Genomic DNA, 22,669 nt, shown 5'->3' on the forward strand with positions numbered 1-22,669 from the left:
ACAATATGTATGAGATGCATGTTGAAACAACATGCTAGAAAATGGTCATTAAATTGAAAACATAATATAGTACTAAGTTTCATACAATAGTAAGCAGAACGCAGAAAATATAGATAAGTTTGTAAAAGAGAAAGTAACAAATATATAAACAGGAGATATACTCGTGAATGCTGCAGTTCCGGTGGGTTACATGGAAGCCCACTGCATAAACCAGAGTAAATGTCTTTTCCATACTTTCAGGAGATTTGCCACTTCTGAGAACTGTATCCACTCCAAATTAGTGCAATCTAGAAAGGGAAGATGAATAACTAAGTTTCCAGAGTACCACATGGCAGAGGAGGGGAAAAACAATCACTCACTCGCTCTCCATATCATCAGACTCTTTATGAAGATGTCACAAATAGAGAGGATATGGTCCTTAGTACCTGTGAAGGATCAAAGATGCTGCGATGCAGTCTACCAGCGGATGCTTAATAAAGATGCTGTTTCATTATACTAGGGGTCTGCAGAGATTCTCTGACTTCCTGAAAGCCGAGGAAGCAGAGTTTGGATGCCTCCAAGCTGCAAGTGAAGATGACTCAAAGCGTCTTTTTTTTTTTTTAAATTTTGCACAAATAATTGCTGAAGCATGGAAGATAAGAAGTAAAAATGAAGTCCACACAAGACTTCTTAATCCTAAGCATTTCCCCATAGAAACTTTCATCTGGGGACTATCTTTAAGGGCAGAATGCCTCATTATCTTTGCTCAGCTCAGAGACAAAAAGCCCTGGATTCTTAGAGATCCCTTTCCATGCAACCAAGAATGAGAGAGCCCATCTTCCAACTGCAGAAGGGGATGGTCTGGGTATATCAAACATGCAAGGCAATCATCATGGAACATGTGAGTAATGGTGCCAGTCTATGGGCACAAGGAGTTGGAAATTACACGCCAGATGTGTCAATGGGTCAAGAGAGGTCCGTCAGGCCTGACACCTACATCACCCCTTCTTCTGTAACATCATGCTCCTGCACCCACAAGGACAATCTGCACACACAACTAATGTCAAGAGCATTCCTGTGATCCTAGCTCGCACAAGAGGGCCCACTGAAGTCTCTTCAATTCCAACTGGTGAATCAATCATGACCTGGGGGAGACCTGGGGAATGAGTGCTTCATGCTGAATATTATCATAGAACCTTCATTAAGGGACTCAACAGACTGCTTCACATCAGCTGGCCATACAGTCACGTTCTGGGATGCTCAAATATGGTTAAATGAATGCAGACACCCCAGAATGTACCCACCATTATTGTTGCTACGGCTGCACCTCTCATGCATCCCTCTTGGTCAGGAAATGATGACAAGTTTGTATTTGTCTCCTCACTAGTCAAAGTTGTGCTTGATAATGCATGCATCCATCCATCCACACCCCTTTTTCCATTTTTGCACATTGGATCGGGGTGTCATTCTAACAGCGACAATCATCTAGAGCCAAGACTCATGACAAGAAGAAAAAAAGTTACTTTACATGTTAATACTGGAAGTGAAGAGATGACTGATATCTAAAATGCAGTTCCCTTACCCTCTCCTGTAGGTGTAGCATTGGCCTAACATAATGAGGGGAGCACTTATGCCAGCCCCAGTAGTGGGCACCATCCTCAAACATCACTTTCAAATAGTGGATGCAGGCCTCTTGCTTTAGTCTTCATTTTCTAGTAGTGACCAGGTTAAAGAAAATATATTTATGGCAATGCTTCACGTCTTGCTCCTTTCCTTGACAACTAGGCAATAATAACAATGGTAGTATGGGTCCTGGCGTGTGATGTGGTGACTGCAGGAGCAGGAACATCTGGGAGGTCTGGAGTTTTAGATGACCTCAGAAACACTTCTGTAATGAACACTAGGACTGAGAGAGTCAATGGCAGATTAGAATTAGGAAGTGCAGGGCTTTTGGACTCCTAAACCAACATATTCTGCCCAGAGGTGCAAATGTCTCCACCAAAAGTATGAATGAGAGAAAATTCTCACCCATGTCAAAATGAGGACATCAGAATGGAAAATCCCAAAGCTCTACCAATACAGAAGACCTCCAAAGTCAGATCCCTGTATTCTTTTGAGATACAAACATTTCTATTATGCTTCATTTCTGTCTTTAGGTCTATGTGCATGTTAAGCACTTATGGCTTCTTCTTTTATGGCTATTTCACCATTTGTACTGTCCTCCTATTGAATGCCTCTACCCTACTTAGTCCTTACAATGATGTAGTCCCCAAAAATGCACAAAATACTCCAGATGTGGTCTTATCCACTGACTATACAGACAGGCAATCCATTCCAACCACTGCAGTCAAGCCACATCAAACTCCTACAGTGACTCCAAAAGCAGGCATCACTATCCTCAAACTTTAAAAGGCAAGTAGAAATGGAAGTAGATTTACAGTCCTTTCTTCTGTATCAGAAAAAACACTACACACATATATGGACAATTCAGAATCTCCAATTCACCTACATCATGTCTTTGGGATCTATGCCAAAACTAGAACACACAAACACTTGGAAGACATATAGACTGTACACAGAAAGCACCCCAGCCAAGAACCAAACAAGACAGCCTATTTGCTGTGAAATAACGAAGATACTCACTGCATCACTACACTGCAGAGAAGAAATACTTTCTTGTTTTCTACTCATGCTTCTTCCTATGTATGCCAGTACTTCACCAGCAACCCCCCACACACACACAACACGTTTCCCTTTCATAGTCTTTGTTTCACATTCGATTATCTGATATGACTACTTTCAGTTTATTTTCCTCATTTGTTAAGGTTGCTGCTTCCCCATTTTCCCAATTTTAAACCAATGTCTTGCATTTCTACTTCCTACAAGCATTATTTTGATTTTCTGCACCAACTTTTCTGCTGTGTTTCAAATAATCCCTCCAATCTTGCCAAATGTTTATTCTTCTCAGCCCTTATCTAACAGCAATATAATATAACTGTGTAATCAGCAAACAGGGAAAAACTTTAATTCTAAACCTTTTGCAGTGCCACTCAAAAACACAATAAGAAGGAGCAGAAAGGGCATCACCTGCACTTATTTATGTTAATACACCATTTAACACTATCCTTTACATGTTTTGGGGGGACTCCATTTACTATTTCATTACAAGCTTCTGCTTCTTACTTCCTGCCAACGTTTTACATTTACTATCACCTCAGTAGCCTCTTGTACGAATCATTGTGAAATACCTTACTAGAGTATAAACAAGTCAAATCCATGCAACTTGTGAAATGCCTTAATAAAGTCTAAACAGGTCACCTCCACATACTCCTGACAATTTAATACTCAAGTTAGCAAGGTAAAAGAAAACTCTTACATTTGTATTGCTTAATAGTCCTTTTGTACATAAAATTCACATTGAGTCATGCTCCTGAATGGCTTTCAGATAGATTTTTTTTCTCTTTCAGCAATGATTCCATTATTTTTCCTACAACTAAACCAAGGGAAAAAAATGACAGTTTTCAGACTATGCTTTGTTACCAAAATTACAAAAAGAATTATAAATGCCCTCTACATGGAATTGGTATCAACCTTCTTACTGGGCTCTTCTGTTGGACAGATTTGGAGATGCTGTCTTTTTTTTCATCCACAAATATTAACTAAAAATGTTCATTCAGTGGCACTGCCTTTTGCCATAATTTTCTGGCCATATTCATCCATTTCTGTTTCACCATCTATTCTTTTGTTGTTCTTTGCTCTATTATGACTGTTATTTCCCTTCTTCACTGAATAGTCTTCCCTTGGTTGCAGTCATTACTTTTGACTGCCTTTCATGTTTCCTTCTACTAAGTTGATACTTTTGTCAACCATTTTTCTGATGTGTTTTCTTACTTTTCAGAAAAGCTATATAACTTTTCCCTACTCTTTGATGAAACACTGTGAAATGTGCATACTTATTTCAAACGTCTGTGGTATATCCACGCTACTACCACTGTGCTGCTTTGCTACAGTATTTCTGAGGCAAAGCCCACATTTCCAAAGGTTGACCGCCAGAAATCCAGTCATTCTTATTATTGCGAATGGTTTACTATACAATGGGAAGATGGAAATTTGATGAAAGGAGATACTGCCAGCCCAGTTAGCTGGAATTTTGTAAATAATTATGTCATTTGTGAATATTAACATGATTTATGCAGAAGTGTAACAAAAGGAGGGACTGCCAGCACAGCTATCTGGAAGTTTGTAAATATGGTTTGTACAGAAGTGTGCTGAAGAGGTATTTTAAAAAGTGCTGTTTGAAATGTATCCACGGTGTACCCTACTGGAATAGAACAAAAATGTACATACACTATTGTAACTGTTTAAATGTATATATTTTAACAGGGGAAACTGGAATACAGGAGGTTAATCGGCAAAACTTCAGAAAAATAGCTGAAATTAAATTACTCTATGGCTGGGTCATAAAAAAAGATGTTGTCTTTCAGTTTCAGTGCAGCAAGGAGACACAATGTCTAAAACTAAGGAGCTTTCTATATTGTCTAGAAAGTGTTTTATTATTTTATGACATATACCATTTGCCAAAGATCTGAGGAAAAGCCCTTATCTAAGTATTTTCAAAGGTGGATGCTAAATGCTGCTAGCTTTCAGCAGTGGGGGTTTTACCTGGGATAGAGTCAGATGCCAAGAAATGATGTCATTCTGCAAGCTATCCCAGCAGTAATATTTGAGATATTAATTTAAGAACTCTCTGAGCGACACAGCATTCTGTAGTGTCTTGGACCTGACCAGAAGTCCCATTCACCATACATTTACCTTGGTCTAAGTAACTAAGTCTAGGGAACCGTATAATTTCTCTTAGATATAGTCAGGGATAAAGCAACACTTAGTTTACATATTTTTCTTTATTTATTTGAGACTGTCCTGCAATATTGTTTTAAATACCTCCTGTGATTATTTTGAACTCTGATGTCACTGTAGTTATATATTGAGTATTTTCTTGTTCTTTTATTATTTATTATTAAATATATTTAAACATTCCATTGTAGCCGATCTCTCTACAGATATTTAAGTTCTGAGAGTACTTACATATTTATTTAGTGACACTGTGGGACACTCCTAATAGCCTTTCTCTTGGTCAAACTACCATTTGCATTAATAGTAACATTACACAGTAAGATTGGGCACCCTTTATTAGCTGATAAGGTGTGACTGGCGGCAGTGATAACTATCTAGTCTGGGCAGAAGGGGGCATAACTAGTTCATAGGTTGGTACTAGGCTATTGGCCCTAGGCCCTACACAAGACTAGCCAAAACAATTCCCTGGCTATTTCTTCCCACAATATTTACTTCCCTGTGTAGTAAACCTGTGCCAGCCTTTCCCAGCTGTGTGTGTGTGTGTGTGCGCGTGTGCGTGTGTGTGTGTGTGTTACTTGGGCAAGGACATGATGCCCTGGTTGGACAGAGAGGGAGCTGGAGGTCTTGGCTTGGCCACTCAACTAAGATCTCAACTCTATAGTTGTGCCAGTGGGGAGTCTTATTGGGGATCTGGATAAGAGAGAAACCAGCCCCAGACTGACTGTGGTCTCTGTGTGCTCTTAAGTAAATTGCACTTGATGCACAGAGCTGCATCTGGAAATACTGTGTGTGTACCGGTCGTCCTACAAGTGTACGTCGTACACCGGTGCCAGTGGTGAAGATTGAGGTTCCTTGATTACTGATCCAGTGGTGGGGTGTCACAGGGGGTTCTTTTTTTTTTTAGCATATCACATTGTAAAAGTGTTTGTTAAGCAGAAACAATTAATTTCAAATCCCATTTTGCAAAAATAAATTAATAAAAGGTAGAAATGATGAGCAGCAATGTACAAGTCAACTGCTAGTTCCCTTTCGATGTAGCAATGAATTAAGTTTTGCTCCCAAGGGCTCAATGATCTCTAAGCCATTTATAGTACTAGAATATCATCCATACTTCTTCTGGGGCTATCACAAAGTGATCGAGAAGCCAGCTCTGAATACCAAAAGCAAGTCGCACAAACAAGCTCCAGTTTACTGAAAGATGTTCTCCACCACTACCCTTCCCTCTGTGCATGGAATCCTGCATCTCCCATTAATTACATTGCAGTTGAAGTGATTACAGCTGATAGCTGCTGACATCTACTCAAATAATTAAAAGTATATAAATGCCACTTTGAGTGACATCTATCAATTACTTGTACTGCATAATTTGCATTGCTATGAAACAGTCAGAGAAGACGAAGACAAAGAGACTTTATCAACTGGTGAATGAGCACCCACCTGTTCCACTATGTAATATATTCAAATTCAGCAGGGTCTGCTTAACTGAATAAGCTACTTTAAGGTAAAAAACAGAATCTGAAGATGCTACGAGTGCAGACTCAGCCTCGACACTGAGGTTTTAATTATTCAATGTCGATTACTTATGTGTGTATAGCAGAGGCATAGCCTCCAAAAAAGACTTGTTGCTTCTATGTTTTCAGAATTCATGTTTCAGACAAAGGATTGTAGTATGGGTTTGAAGAAGCAAACCCAAAAAATCTTTACAACTTGGAACAAATCAAAAGTTAATCTACATCTGACCCTCATGACAAGCAGACCTATCATACTATCAGGTCTAAAATGCACATTCTGTTGTTTTGTTGGCTTCGCATCTCGTGGAGATTATGCTATAGTTTACAAGCGATTTAGGAACCTTCCAACTGGCAGCAGAGATTCAGTGAGAAAGCTATCTAGGGCACAAAGTAGAAGGAGGTCAGAATAAGAGGTATGAACATAGCCTCACAGAGTATAGCTGGCATGATTTGTATTCTACATTGATTTGTTTTTAACTTACAGAGCAATATGATGATACTCCAGAGGTAAAAAGGGGATCACATACTTCAAAAGTGTGAAAAGACAATTAAAGTTTCTCAATCCACTTAAGTGCTACTTTTTATTATTATTTTAGTGCAGTCATTGCCCACTGATTAATTCCTTCCTCTGCTACATACTCTCATCTCTGTGTTATAACAGGCACAGTAATATGTGAACAGTGCTAGAGTTACATATGCTCAAATGTTAGATGTTTAATGAATGGCATGTCCTAATAAATGGATTCTGACATTTACAGCCCTCCAAGTATTGAAGGGGAAGCCATCACTTAAGCCACAGAGAGCAATTTATTTCCAGCAACCTTCATCAGTTAGAGAGTAATCTAAGCAGCACATTTAATGTGTCCCATGAGAGGCTATTTAGCAGAAAACTCATTTTTATATCTATTTAGAACTTCTCAAAAGATTAACTAGCTGCACTGTGAATGTTACCTCCCTTCTTTAGATATTACCATATCACGGTAATGTTGGCATGTGTCTGCTGTGCTATCATTGATGAAAAACACTGGTTACATCTATACTCATGTGAACTTGTCAGCTTCTGAAATTTAAAAATCAACAGAGCTTGAGACAGACACTGCTCTACCCCCCCCCCCCATTCCTAAAATCACAAACAAGCATTCAGTATTGAAATTATAGCTGGTTTCCAGAACAATGGTTTTGGCTGCATTGCCATTTAAAGACATGTATTACCAAGTAAATAAAAGCAGAAAAAAAACAAAAAACAGCATTCCTTTGAACATTAGACAATTTTATTGCATCTGCTATTTGTTGTATAAGAGATTTAGAATTGCAACCAGTGTAATACCATTTTTTTTATTTACTAATCCAGTAATCCTTTTCAGAGGTGACCTGGAAGCAATATCTGGTTAAGTGATTTATTATGAGTCAGACAGTAAGCAAAAACAGACTGTGGGAATCAAGTCCTAGACTACAGGAAGCCACTTGTTAAAGATCATGTTTAAAGTGATGAAATAAAGTTTAATTTTTACATAAAAAGTGTTTGCATGCACAAAAATGCATGTGGACACTCTTTTGTGTAAAAATAGAGAATGAACATTTAAATAACCTTCCAAACATGGAAGTGTAAAGTAGTTGTGTCGTATTTACAGCATTAAAATTAATACGACTGGAGGAGGCATGCACATCATTTTGGGGGCCAGTATAATTTAAAGTGGACTATGGTTAGTAAATGTGTGTGAAAAAAATTATTTAACTGCCATCAAGTTACATTAACAGTTTGGCAAAAAAATGTGAGTTTTGTTTTTGCCAAGCTGTTAATTTAACAGGTTGGCAATTAAATCACTGTTTCACAAGCATTTTCTAATGCTAATCTACTCTTAACTATACCAGCATCCAAAGTGACGTACATGCCTCCTGCCAACATATTAAATATTACTGCTATGAACCATGGAGCAATTAGTTAACACTTCCAAGTTCAGAAGATTATTTAAAATGTTAATTTTCTAAAAACATGGCTTGAAACTAATTTTTTTTATATATAAAAGAGTGCTCACATGCATCCTTGTGAATGCGAACACTATGTAAAAATAGAACTTTGCTTTGCCACTTTAAACATAGTTTTTAAGTGTTCATAACCTTAGTCCTCTGTGCTAACTGGCAGATGGAGCAGTTTAAATGCAAAAGTTAAGAACGTACACAAACTTTTTAAAACACAAATTTAAATGTTTGGTAATTACATTTTATAAAATGACTGCTGCAGTGGCTTCACTGGAACTTAAAATGTTGACACTTGCTTAAACCCCTGTGTAAAATGTACAGTTCCCCCTTCCTCCATAATCTGTTCAGCTGCCCTACTCACATTCAGTCAGCTCCTTCAGTCTTCAGCCCTATCATGCCCATTTATTCTCCTTGAGGTGAGAGTCAGTTTCATACCCCTTAACCTAACCCCACCTGCAGTGGCTGTTAGCTTTGTCTGAAAATCCTTCTCAGACCTGTAACACCTACCTCACTTACACCTGATGTGGACCATACCAAACCAGCAGCTGCTCCCTGTAATTCCCAACCCTCCTCTTGGAATCACTTGTGTAGTGGGCTATACTGCGCCCCCCCCCCCCACCAAGGATGGAAGAGCCGCAGCAGCAACTCTCTTCTTGTCTCAGTCCCTCCTGTGTCTGTGCTGCTAATTAAATCCAGGCCATCATGGTTTTATCATCTATGCTACAAAGGTAAGGTCATATACTGTGAACACTGTGTGCAGTACTAATGTACTAAGTCACTACTGATGACTATTATGATGATTACAGTACTGATATGACTTTGTTTCTATTCTCCGTGCCCTCTTCCCAGAATGCAGTTTGGGTACTTACATTATGACACAACCTAGATACTAACTAAACGAAGAAAAAGACTCATTTTATAAACTGACAGTACTGAGAGTAACTGTATTCTTAAAAGATCTATAAGTCAGGACCATGCCTGTTTTTGACTTAATTACTATGATCTGTGCTGACTGTAAGATGCTAAAAAAGCTTTCGTGGCTCAACTAGAGGGTTTTGACAAGTGCTCAAAGTTGCAGTCATTTAAAAGTTTCAGACCTTCTTTCTCCCACTCACTTGCTAGTTGTGAAAGTTGTTAGATCTTCTCATTAATTTGTGACTGATAGATAACTTCCAAGAGCTAATAAAATAGTAACAGCTGCTTATAGTTTTCATATCATGTTTCATTTTGTAGAGCTATATGTAAACAATAATATTTCAATGCAAAATATAACAGAATTTACCAGTATGTTTATGTAAAGTTGAGGTATGTATAATTCATCCCTGTTTTTCTTATAAAGAGTTTAGCAACTAAGACTATGGAAAAAACATACTGGACCTGATCATCACCAACATGGGGACTCTATGCTCCAGACCAGAAGTGTATCCCTCACTGGTAAGATCAGACCATAAACTAATCTCACTGGATATTCACATTCCGACCCCACCCCCCTGCCCAGAAAACCACAGTGAAAAACTTCTCTAAAGCAAATTTCACACTCCTCAAAACCAAGGTGGAATCCCTCAAAGCCCCCGGGTCTGTGGAAAACACGGCCCGGACCGCAGAATCCTTTACAAATGCATTCTATGAACACCTTCAGGAATGCATGGATCATGCAATTCCAAATAAAACCAAGACCCAATCCTCCAAAGGCAGACGTCCTGTCTGGTGGACCCCAGCCATAAACAAACTATACAATAGAAGGAGGAAGCTACTACATGATAGAGCAAAATCCCAAAAAGGGAAGGCATCTCTGATCAGTATTAGCAAAAAACTACGGGCACTCATAAAATCGTCTAAGGCCAGCTTCGAGAGAAAAATTGCACAGGACACTAAGGATAATCACAAGGCTTTCTTTAGTTATGTTAGGAACCTGGGTGGGAATTCCCAGATATGCTCAGAATTAGTCCAAAATGACAAAAAATACACCGAACCCACAGACATTGCCAACATCCTAGCTGACAGGTTCAGCGCAAACTTCTCCCCCTCTCCCCACCAAAAGGGCAAATATCTATCCCAGCACAGTGCTGCCCCCCTGACATCTCAGATGTTCAGGTAAGAGCTGCCCTCTCCAAAGCAAAAAACACAGCATCAATGGGACCAGACGGTGTCCCGGGCTGCGTCCTACATGAACTCCAAGAAGAGCTAAACCCAAACATAAAACTACTATTCAATCTCAGCCTTACTACAGGATATGTACCCAAAGAGTGGCGTACAGCAACAATGGTCCCTCTCCACAAAGGTGGTGCCTCAACGGATCCTGGAAACTATCACCCCATAAGCCTGACTAGCTTGGTCTGCAAAGTTATGGAAAGGATCATCATGGACCTCATAAATAAAGATATTGGGGACCTATAGACACTGGATCCTACCCAATTCGGCTTTGTTAAGGGCAGATCCTGCCTCTTAAACCTGGTCGATTTCTTTGAAACAGTCACCAAGGCCATTGACGAGGGGAAGGTGGTCCACACAGCCTACCTGGACCTCGCAAAAGCCTTCAATACAATACCCCACTCGGGCATTATAGATAAGCTCACCAGCTTAAATATAAACCCCTATGTCACTAGATGGGTTGCAAACTGGCTCAAGGACAGACCCCCACATGGTTAGAATTACTGGAGCCATGTCAGACTCCAAACCAGTTACAAGTGGCGTCCCACAAGGCTCAGTCCTGGGACCTCTCTTGTTCGGTATATATTTCTCGGAGGTACAGGCCAACATGGAAGGACTGTGGCTGACCATGTTCACAGATGACTGCAAACTGGGCGCCATAATCGACTCTCCAGCCGACACAAGCATCCTCCAAAAGGGCTTCATAGAAACAGACAACTGGTGCCAGAGCCATGGCCTCAAGCTAAACGCCAAAAAGTGTATAGTCATCCCCTCTGGCAAAAACAAAGTGCCCACAAATTACCACATAGGTGGTAATCCATTAAGTACAGAAGAAATAATTAGGGACCTGGGGACCCAAGTTGATAGCAATCTCTCATTTGACAACCATGTGGCCAAAGTGGTTAGAAAAACATTTTATATAGCCCACCTAATCATGAAGGGATTCACATCTAGATCAGGGGAGGTCATCGTGCCTCTTTACTCATCCCTCATCAGGCCCATAATTGAGTACAATGCCCCTTTTGGGATGTACCTTACCAGACACCTGCAGCAACTGGAAAGACCCCAAAGGTACCTCACCAAGAGGATCAAAGGGCTCAAACAGATGCCATATGCTGCCTGGTTAAAGAAACTCCAGCTCTACTCATTGGCATACCACCTGCTCAGAGGCGATCTGTGCCTGACATATAAAGCCATGTCCAGCCCGGAATTAATGGACATCCTGCACCTCAGAAAATCCAAATCCCATTGAGCTACGTGCTCCAGAGACTTGAACCTCAGCACTGAAATAAATAGAACATGCTGGAGGGACAAATTCATAACCCAGAGGCTCCCTTCACTCTGGAATAAAATCCCAGTCCAGGTTAGGCAGAGTCCCTCATTGACTCTCTTCAAGAGGAATCTTGATGAGTGGATGGGAGATCGTAGGTTTACCCCGGGTATCACTTCTGTGTCACTGTTAGACAGAGGCACAGTATACTAACCTCGAAAAAGGGCATAGCAAAATTAATTAAAATGGGTGGCGAAAGCCAAACACACTCTGGCTAGGCTTATAAATGCCCTAGGGCAGATAGCCCGGTATGAACCTATGAACCTATAACAGTTTCACTTGAGAAATTAATATGTCCTTTAAATCACATTACCAATATCAACAAGACACAGCCTTGGGATGTAACGTTGTTGCAAACCAATAGTGAAAAGAACAAACTTTATGTTGTCTAGCCTATGCCTTCAAGGACATGACAAATCTGTTTCTGAAACAACGTCAGATTTGAAAAAGAAAATTATGGTGGAGCCTTCATGAGCTCTGCCAAGGAAACAAAGCAAAAATAAGAAAGAAGATGGCAAAAGAAGACGGTAAGTATTGAATGTGTTCACGGTACTAAACATTTAGGTGATATTACAGGGAAAAAGATAACTCTTGGACAATGTTAACTATATTGAAGGGTGGAGTTTTCCTTTAGTGTTTGCTATAAATGAATTTTATGTTTCATGTTTGATGAGCTATACATACAACTTTTGTCTATATGTGCCATGAGAGCTATAACAGCCACATGAATGGCCATCATTCAAGGAGGATGAGATCTCCGTTTAACATTTTATCCAAAAGACTGTATGAGGAGCTGCACCACACTCATCACACTGGCAGTACTAGAACTTTAGCCCAAGCTCCTGGTGTGGGTATGGAACTCACAGCTTTCTGTCCTGATACTTTTGTTACACTTCTGAAGCATTAAGACTGCAGAAGACATCACAAATCACCAAACCCAATGATCAGGACTGTGGAGGTTTGTGGGTTCATAGGTGGTTAACAGGTATACAGTCCATGAGACCTTCGAAGAACCTAGCCCAAATTCGTAACTGCTCCAAAGCACTGTCTGGTTAATTGACTTGTTCAAGGTCACACAGCAGGCAAATGAAGGCTGACAGTACTGAACCCTGTGTCACAGGACATAGCTTGTAAACAGCACATAACCTTAATCCTCTGCTGATTGGATTATGGGAGGTAGGAGATGCAGACTGTAATATGAAAGACAACAGAAATTAAATTGTTCAAGTGCTGCTGTAACATGCTCAATCCGAGATACAGTTTCTTACTTAAAATGTTTATTTGAGCAGAGAACACAAACTACAACTAAGAGAGTGAAGGAGAGCAGAATACTGCAGTATGCTCATAAAAGTGGTAACACTGCATTCTAATAGCAATCTCATTTTGTAATGTGCCATTATACTGAGCTAATGTAGTCATCATCTTCTTTCGGCTGTTCCCGTTATCTGTTTCCATTTCTTCCTGTCCTCTGCATCTTGCTCTTTTACACCAACCGCCTGCATGTCCTCTCTCACCACATCCATAAACCTTATCTTAGGCCTTCCTCTTTTCCTCTTACCTGGCAGCTCCATCCTTAGCATCCTTTTCCCACTATACCCATCATCCCTCCTCATCACATGTCCAAATGAACGCAATCTTGCCTCTCTGACTTCGTCTCCAAACCTTCCAACCTGGGCTGACCCTCTAATATACTGATTCTTAATCCTCTCCATCCTAGTCACACCCAGTGCAAATCTTAACATCTTTAACTCTGCAACATCCAGCTCTGACTCCTGCCTTTTTGTCATTGCCATAGTCTCCAACCCATATAACATAGCCGGCCTCACTACCCTCTTATAGACCTTCCCTTTCACTCTTACTGGTACCCACTCTGTCACAAATCACTCCTGATGGGGATCAGATGATGGATGGGGATGAACCCAGCCACTGGGGATGCACAAGCCAGTGCATTTCTTTGTGCCTGTCCCAAGCCCAGACAAATGGGGAGAGTTGCATCAGGAAGGGCATCTGGCGTAAAACCTCTGCCAAATGACTTATGCGGACAACTGAGCTAATGTAGTACTTCCCAGAATTATGGTGAAAATGTGTTTTTGCATTTATAAACTTCTCCTTGATGAACAAAGTTTCTCCTGTATATGTAGGACTCATATTAGTAAAAGATACAAATTAAATTTCTTAATACCCTAATTCAACAGTGCAGAGGGAGGGAGCCTGACTGCAACTCAGGCAACCTAGATTTGATTAATGGCTCTAGCCTTGGAGGAGTCAAGGGGGGGTTAAGGGGCATGGCCCACTCACCTCTCATGAGGGGGATGGAGAGGGTGTGTGTGCAATTGGGGGAGGGATGCACAGGGCAGTAAAATTTTTCCAGTGGAGACTGGAGAAGCCACTTCTCATCCTTTTGAGGAGAATGGCAAAGCTGCTTGGAGGGATGCCCCTTCTGGATGCTGGGGTATGTCTACAGTGGTCAGCCCACTACACATCCCCTTCCTGGTGATTCACCAGGTGAATACATAGATTACAGAAATAAAAATAAAAATGTCTAAATGATGGCCCCTTCTGAGTTAACCCTTACCCAAATGAGGGGGACAAATGAAATGACTGACCAGATGGGGAGCTGATGATCAACAGACAGCAGGGGCAAAAACAGCAGAAAAGAAAAATGAATTACATAAGATTATACAGTAACAAAAAAACTACACTTTTTTTTATTTTCACTAATTTCATTTTACATATAGGCACATGAACCACATTTTATATTATTTTTTTCCTGAAAGTTACTACTAGCTGCCTCCAAGAGCAACAAATAAAATTACTTCAGGAATGTAAGCAGCCAAGTAAATAGTTTCACACATCTAGAATGTTATGCCAGAATAGATTGAATGTGCTATGCTGCTACTTTACAAGCTACATTCTGGCTATACTAAATACGACAGTTTTATTAGAAAATAACTTCTGCACTCATCTAATTAGATTCTAGAGGTATATCTGTGGCGATTACTATGTTATTGACTAAGCTTTTTGCCCTCTTTAAATGAGAATCATTTAAATAGATGCTTAGCTAGAAGGAAATGAAGCTCACACCCTCGGGACTAGCATTTTGTAATGAGGAGAGGGTGCTTAATGGCTTAAATCCGGCAATTACTTTCCTTTCAAGCAACAACAAAAGTGTTGATTTTATTTTATTTTTTTTCAATCTAGTCATCATTTTGGCATCATTGGAACCGCAAATCACCCAGACCAGATTCCCACATTTTAAATACGTATACTACAGCTAAATCTGCATTACTGTTAACAAAAGAAAATGACTCAAGGAAATGGTCATACAAAAAGAAGTGGCCATACAGATGAATTCTAGTGAATAATATAACAACACATGTCCAAAAAGTCAAAAAAGTTGGGTAACACTTCAGAAGTACATCTCTTACCTTTCCATCCCCTTTATGTCATTCAATGGGATTCCACAATAACAGCTGTATTTACCTAAATAATAACAAAGCATAGACTGCCTCTTAATTTATTCATTTTTCATCAGAAACACAAAATACTGCAGCATGATTTTTTATTGCTAAAATCTTAACTTCAGTCTGCATAACATATTACTCGCTGCTCCTGAGTGGAAACATTGCTAAAAGACAAACAAAGTAGATTTACAAAGTGCAAATGGTTAGCATGCATAACGTATACTGATCAATATTCCTGAGAGGAAACTACAAAGTTCATAAAAGATGGTCTAACAAAATTTAAGCCATGTAAATGATTTGTCACAGATGAAAGAAAATGTCATACAGAAAATGAGGGACAAAGTCACATCTTAGTAAAAAAAATGTTACTAGCAATTCTTAGCCAGCAGGAATGACAGCAACAACCTTTCATATTATGACTTTCAAATAAGTTTTCATTGTAATTTATGGACATTTATCAGCTTACATGTAAAACAAATCACAAAGAGTTACCGAAAAGGAAATGATACCACTCTCCAGAGGCAGTCCAAGGAACCAGTGATGCACAAACTTCAGTGTTAAGTATATTCAGAGACAAAGTACTTACAATCGCAAGGCCACAAAGTGTACTGTATGAGAAAATGACAGACTGTGAAACCAATCCACATTGTTATGGTATCCTTCCTCAGAGCATTTTGGTATACAACACTTGCATTACTAATACTAATCATGTAAAATGACTCAGCATTATTAGCGCTACATAACAAAATGAAAATATAATTAAAGTTCCAGTTTTTGGGTTCTGGAGAGAGTATGGTTCATATCCACACAGACATGCACACACGTTTGTTTGCTGGGGTAGTGCACTTTTCAGTACTAACCAATTTCAGGCTCAACTAGGGTGAAATACAAAACATTTCCGAAGCAAAAAGGCAGAAGTGTAAGGAATAACAGAATACTTCAAATTAGTTAAGTAGAAAAACTGTACACATACATTATAATAAACAAACAGAATGCCATGCACAATATTTATGTTAGTTTAAGTGGGTCAACATTCAGTAATTCTGTGAGAGAAGAGAAGTGGAAGTGAGACATGGCTAGTGTGTTGGGTGATATGTTCTATTTTGAAAAGTAGCATTTGGCTTTGATGAAGAAGTGCTTTTTGAGTTGCATTCTGAATTTGGAGTGTTGATTTTCTTTAGGTTGATGGGGAGAGCTTGTCAAAGAGTAGGTGCCTGAGAAGAGAATGCAATTACAGTGCTGCATAGTTTGGTCATAGGTGTTAATAAGAATTGGTATGGCTTGTGAGAAGTTGTATGAGGATTTTTTTTTTTTACACAAGATTTAGCTGCAAGTGGAGTGATGCCTGGAGATGGAATAGTCTGTAGTGTTGGGAAGTTGAGATCCTAGCAGTAGGGTAGAGCCTTGTTTTATAGGTAGCCACTTGGCTTTTTCTAGGGTGATACAGTGATACTCATGGAAGTGTGAGTTTGTAATGCATTGGCAGATGAAATTTTTTTAGAGGTTATCATAACAATTGTGACAACCCACCACTGGATCAGTAATCAAGGAGCCTCAGTCCTCACCACCGGCACCTATGGGGGGGGAATGTTCACTGGGAGGATAACAGCTACACACACACAGTATTTCCAGATGCAGCTGTCTACATCAAGTGAAATTTCCCTTAAGAGCACACAGAGACCACAATCAGTCTAGGGCTGGTTTCTCCCTCTTCCTCCAGATAACCAATAAAATTTCCCACTGGCACAGCTATAGAGTTGAGATTTCAGCTGACTGACCAAGCCAAGACCTCCAGCACTCTCTCTGTCCAACCAGTGCTTCATGTCCCTGCCCAAGTAGCTGACACACACACTGTTTCAGGTTTGAATTACACACACACCCGCATGTGAAAGGCTGGCACAGGTTTATTAGCTATGCCTCCTTCTGGCCAGACTATAAGTTAGTTACCACTGTCAACAGTCACTCCTTATCAGCTATGTTAGGGCCCTTAACAAACGGTCCAATTGTACTATGTAATATTAATACTAATACAAATGGTAGTTTGACCAAGAGCAAGGCTGTTAGGAGTGGCCCACACAGTGTTAGCAAAAATGCAAGTACTCTCAAAACTTAAATATCTCTACACAGATCAGCCACAATAAAAAGGTTTAAATATATTTAATAAAAAAAGACAATAATAAATACATATTCACAGTGACATCAGAGTTCAAAACCACAGGAAATATTTAAAATAACATTGCAGTACAGGCTCACACAAATAAAGAAAATCAAAATCTAAACTAAGCTTCACTATATTCCCGACTGCATCTAAGAGTATTATACTATTCCCTAGTAACTTACTTAATTTCAGCAAGGCAGATGGTTCTTCTTGTTGTCAAGTCTACGACAGAATGTAGAATTCTCTGTCTCAAAAAGAGACTTCTCAAAATAATATCTAAAATATTACTGCTGTGATAGCTTGCAGAATTACATAATTTCCGGTCATCTAATTTCTAGTTCCCAGGTAAAACCTCTACTGCTGAAACTGGCAGTATTTAGTGTTCACCTGAAAAATACAAGGGCTTTTGCTCAAATCTTTGGCAGGTGCTGGAAGTCATAAAACAATTGCATTCCTTCATGCTTCCAAAGTGGCAATTAGCTCACCCCGAAGACAATACAGAAAACTTTCTAGAACAGACTGTGTCACTAGCTGCATTGAAACCTGACAGATAGCCTCTTAACGGCCTAGCCTATAAAGTAATTTAATTTCAAATATTTTTCTAAAGTTTGCTACAGTGAGGTTAACCCTCCAGTTTCCTCTGTTAACATATACATTTAAACAGTTACAATAGTGCATGTACATTTTTGTTTTCTTCCAGTAGGACACAATTTTTAAGCACAAGGACTTTACAAATACCTTTTCAACACAAAACACCTGTATAGAGCAGTTTGATATACACTTGACATACAATTCTAATACATTTGTCACACAAGCATCTTATACAAATTAATTTGATATTCACAAATGACATATAAATTATTTACAAAATTCCAGCCAGCTGTGCTGGCAGTACCTCCTTTCGTCATAATTCTTCCCCTCTTCGAAGACTAAAGCTAGTTTTTCAAGTGACCCTTGAGAAACGTTGCTTGAGAGGGATAAGCCTATCTGGGACTACATTAACCCATATCCTGTCTTGAGATCCCAGCTGCCTTGGCATTGCTGACCCCAGTACAGTGCTGCAATGCCATATCATATGCCTGCAACCCTAGGATCCACCATAGTAATTTGAGAATTTGCTGGCTGGCTCCCTGTAGCCATAGATCCTTCAGACTCCTCCTGCCATCTACTGCAAATACTTAGCACCAAGGCCTCCCTGTCATAAGGTTTAATCGTGTTAACATGGTACAGTTTGTGCCCCTGCCTCCTGCCTAGCAGTTCTATCATGTAGTTAACAGCACTGACCTTCCTTACCACTTTGAAGGGTCCCTCCCAAGCTGCCTCCACCTTGTTGTATCAGACAGGAATGAGAACTATAACCTGCTGTCCCACAGCATTCTCTCTGGCTCAAGAATTCCTGTGATACCAGACCTTCTTCTGTTGTTGGGCTCCTGCCAAGTTCTCGTGGGCCAAGCCTATGAATTCCCTTAACCTTGTCCTGAGGTTTAGGACATATGGCACAACAGTCAGCCTGGGTACTACTACTTCTTTGCAGTCACTCTGGTCAAGGGAATATCAGTACCCACCAGCAGCTGTGGATCACCTCCAGTCTCACTGCTACATGGTAGCTCCCTCCTTTAAGCAGCCACCTCACCAGTCCTGACTTCAAGTGTGGGGTCTGTCTCTATCCCCCCAAGCTACCAGACCCACATGCCTGATTCCAAGCCTGACTGAGTGTAACTGCATACATACAAGGCACTGCATTATCAAAATCATTCCCTATCAGGACATCCGCGGGGATATCCTCAAACATACCTACTTGCTTGCTTCCTTTTTCCACCCTCCCAATCAAGGTGAAACCTAGCCAAAGGTATTTGAAAGGGGTCCCTCCTAAAGCTCTGAATAGAGTAGACTACGCAACCAAGTAGTGCTCCTCTTTAACTATTGCAAGCTTCACAATGGTTAGGTCAGAGGCTGTGTCTCTCTTAGCAGTGGCCTGTTTCCCATCTACTAAGATATAATATAACCTCTTGTGGTAGTTTAGTTACTTTTTTGTCTTGAGACAACTTATTGCTGGCATTCTGTCATTCCCACTTACTGGATCTCCCACCTTTTGTTCCCCACCTTGCCTCCATGGACATCTACATGCTACATGGCCCCACTGGTTGCATTTAAAATATTTAACCCTTGGTTCTGGATGTGTACCTTGGCTAGTGGCTTCCCCTGCTACTAGCAGACTCTGTTGGGGTGATGTAGGGTGCCCACCATGGGTTCCCTAAGACCCATGAGCAGCACTGGGTATCTCTTTCCTGTGCAGTGATGCCCTGCTTGCTAGGTTATAGGTCTCACTTTGGGTCTATATTACATCATCGAAGGGGCTGTTCATCGAACACCCTTTCATCGACACATAACAATCGAAATACCAAAACCCCAAATGGCCACATAAGCAAATTTTTTCACAGGGGAAAAAAATCACTTGGCCACCACCAAAAAAAAAAAAAAAAAAAAGATCCTATGAAGAGGGGGGCTTCAAACCCCCCAATTAAATACACCAACTCTGAGATTGTATTACAGTGGAAGAAAGGGCAAATCTCTAATGACTGCCAAGTGATTTTTCCCCTGGGAAAAAATTCACTTCTGTGGCCATTCGGGGTTTTGGTATTTCGATTATGTGTCGATGAACAGCCCTTTTGGCGATGTAATATAGACCCCTCCCTTGTTCCCCAACTCATCTGCTGTGTTACATTCTCTATCCGCTAACCAGACTCTCATGTCCTCAGGAAAAGTGCTAAGGGCTTGATCCCTCACAAAAAGTTCTGCCAGCCCTTCAAAAGCGGTGACCTGACATCCACTCACCCCTTATGAAAATAAATGCTTAGTTCAGCAATATATTCACACCACTTTCATCTGCCTTGCGTCTATGCTCACAAAACTTTTTCCTATAAGCTTCAGGTGTTAACTTAAAACATTCTAACAAACAATTTTTGACCCTATTATAATTTAAGCAATCAGTATCAGACAATTTAGAAATGGCAGTTACAGCTTTATCATGAAGTAAAGGGGTCAAGAACCATACCCAGAGCCCTTGGTCAGCATTATATTGTTTACATACCCTTTCAAACATCTGAATGAAACTATCAAAATTATCCCCCTCTGTAAATTGTGGAAGAAATTTACTGACCTTTGTTTCTTCTGGGGTTTGGTTACTCCCTTCCCCATTACCTCCACAACCTTGGCAAGGAATCAGCATTTCCTTTTCATGTTGCTTCTGCCTCTCATTCTCCTCAGCTTCCAGATGTTGTAGTTTCTCATTTTCCTCAGCCTCCAGACATCTCAATCTCTCTCCTGCTTCTATTTCCAAACGTTTAGCCTCCAGTTCAAGTCTCTAAATTCAGGCAGATTTTTAAGTCCTCTGTGGAAAGGTTGACCTGTCCATTTTCTGAGGGTTGTACATCTCCAAGGCCAGGCTGGTTGTCCTCCTGATTGCTGGTCTGTGATGCAGCTATGCCCAAGGCGGCAATACATTTCTTCATTTAGTCAAGTTAGCATGCACCAGTCCTTTAGCTTGGCACATCTCAGACAACTGGGTTCTTTCAGCTTGCCATACTCCTCTACTGACATGCTTTCCTGCTTTCCCTGACTAACTAAGCTAAAAAATTTTAAATAAAACTATTGTGATATGAAACTCTGAATTTTTACTGTGTGGTTGACTGAGAGTGCAAACACATTCCTTAGTGACCACTATTTACAGGCTACAAAAATTCAATATCTACACCACTGACTCCTAATATGTGGATATCCCACCACTACAAGCCAATTAATAATGTGTGGATATCCCACCGCTGCCCACCAATTAATATGTGATGCCCCAGCACTGGCTCAATAATCAAGAAGCCTCAATCCTCACCACTGGCAACAGTGGGAATGTACATGCTAGGAGGATGACAAGTACACACACAGTAAAGTCCAATTTCCCTTAAGAGCACACAGAGACCACAGTCAGTCTGGGGCTGGTTTCTCCCTCATTCTCCAGATCCCTAAGAAGACTCTCTACTGGCACAGTCATAGAGTTGAGACCTTAGCCAGGGTTCCAAACCAAGTCCTCTAACACACTCTCTGTCCATCCAGTGCTTTGTGTCCCTTCCCATGTAGCTCACTCACACACACACACACACACACACACACACACACACACACACTTGGAGATTTGTTTTTCACACACACACACACACACACACACACACACACACACACACACACACACACACACACACACACCTGGGAAAGGCTGGCACAGATTTACTAGCTACTACAAGGTAGTTATCACTGTCACCAGAACCCCTTATCATCTACTTTGAGGCCGTTAACAAAGGGTGTCAAATCCTATTGTGCAATGTTACTATTAATCCAAATGGTAGTTTGACCAAGAGCAAGCCTATTAGGAGTGGCCCACGGTGTCACCAGATAACTATACAAGTACTCTCAGAGATTAACTATGTCTCACAAATAGCCACAAAAACAGGTTTGAATATATTTAATCTTCTTCTTCTTTCAGCATTTCCCAGTTAGGGGTCACCACAGTGGATCACCTGTCCTCTCATGATTGGCAGTGGAGGTTTACGGTGTTGAGTTGCCAGCCCAGCACCCAACCTTCCACAGAAGGCACACACATGCACACACTCACACCTAGGGCCAATTTAGAGTGTCCAATCCACCTACAGCATGTCTTTGGGATGTGGGAGGAAACCGGAGCACCCGGGGAAACCCACGCGACCACAGGGAGGACATGCAGACTCCACACAGAAGGCACCCCAGCCGAGGATCGAACCGGAGAACCTCTTGCTGTGAGGTGGCAACACTAACCGCTACACCACCGCTGCCGCCTTTAAATATATTTAATAATAAAAGAACAAGACAATACTAAATATTTATGTACAGTGATACCAGAGTTCAAAATCAGAGGAAATATTTAAAACAACATTGCAGGACATTCTCAAATAAATGCAGAAAACTTCTAAACTAATCTTTACTGTGTTCCTAACTGAATCTAAGAGAAATTACAGTACCATAGTTAACTTACTTACAGCAAGGCAAGTGCAGAGGAGGTGAGTGGATGTTGTTGTTAGGTCAAAGACAAAATACAAAATGCCTGTCTCTCTCTCAGAGAGTTCTTAAATTAATATCTCAAATATTGCTGCTGGGATACTTACAGGATGACATCACTTTTGTAATCTGACTATCCCAGGTGAAAACCTCCATTGCT

General features: G+C 40.4%; 1 protein-coding gene across 3 annotated transcripts in view; it reads right to left on the reverse strand.

Moving 5' to 3' along the window:
* RAB30 (RAB30, member RAS oncogene family) overlaps positions 1-22,669 on the reverse strand; it is a 994,958-nt gene that overhangs the window by 927,260 nt on the left and 45,029 nt on the right. For 2 of the 3 annotated variants that reach the window (XM_044071148.1, XM_044071147.1), the window contains exon 2: positions 15,234-15,288. The exons of the other annotated variant lie outside the window; for it this stretch is intronic. The gene's annotated coding sequence lies outside the window, so the exon portion shown is untranslated. The remainder of the gene's footprint in view (positions 1-15,233; positions 15,289-22,669) is intronic. 3 annotated transcript variants of the gene reach the window in all.

Source organism: Protopterus annectens, chromosome 5.part0 (assembly GCF_019279795.1).
Source record: "Protopterus annectens isolate FY-2018-M chromosome 5.part0, PAN1.0, whole genome shotgun sequence".
NCBI classification, from domain to species: Eukaryota; Metazoa; Chordata; order Ceratodontiformes; family Protopteridae; genus Protopterus; species Protopterus annectens.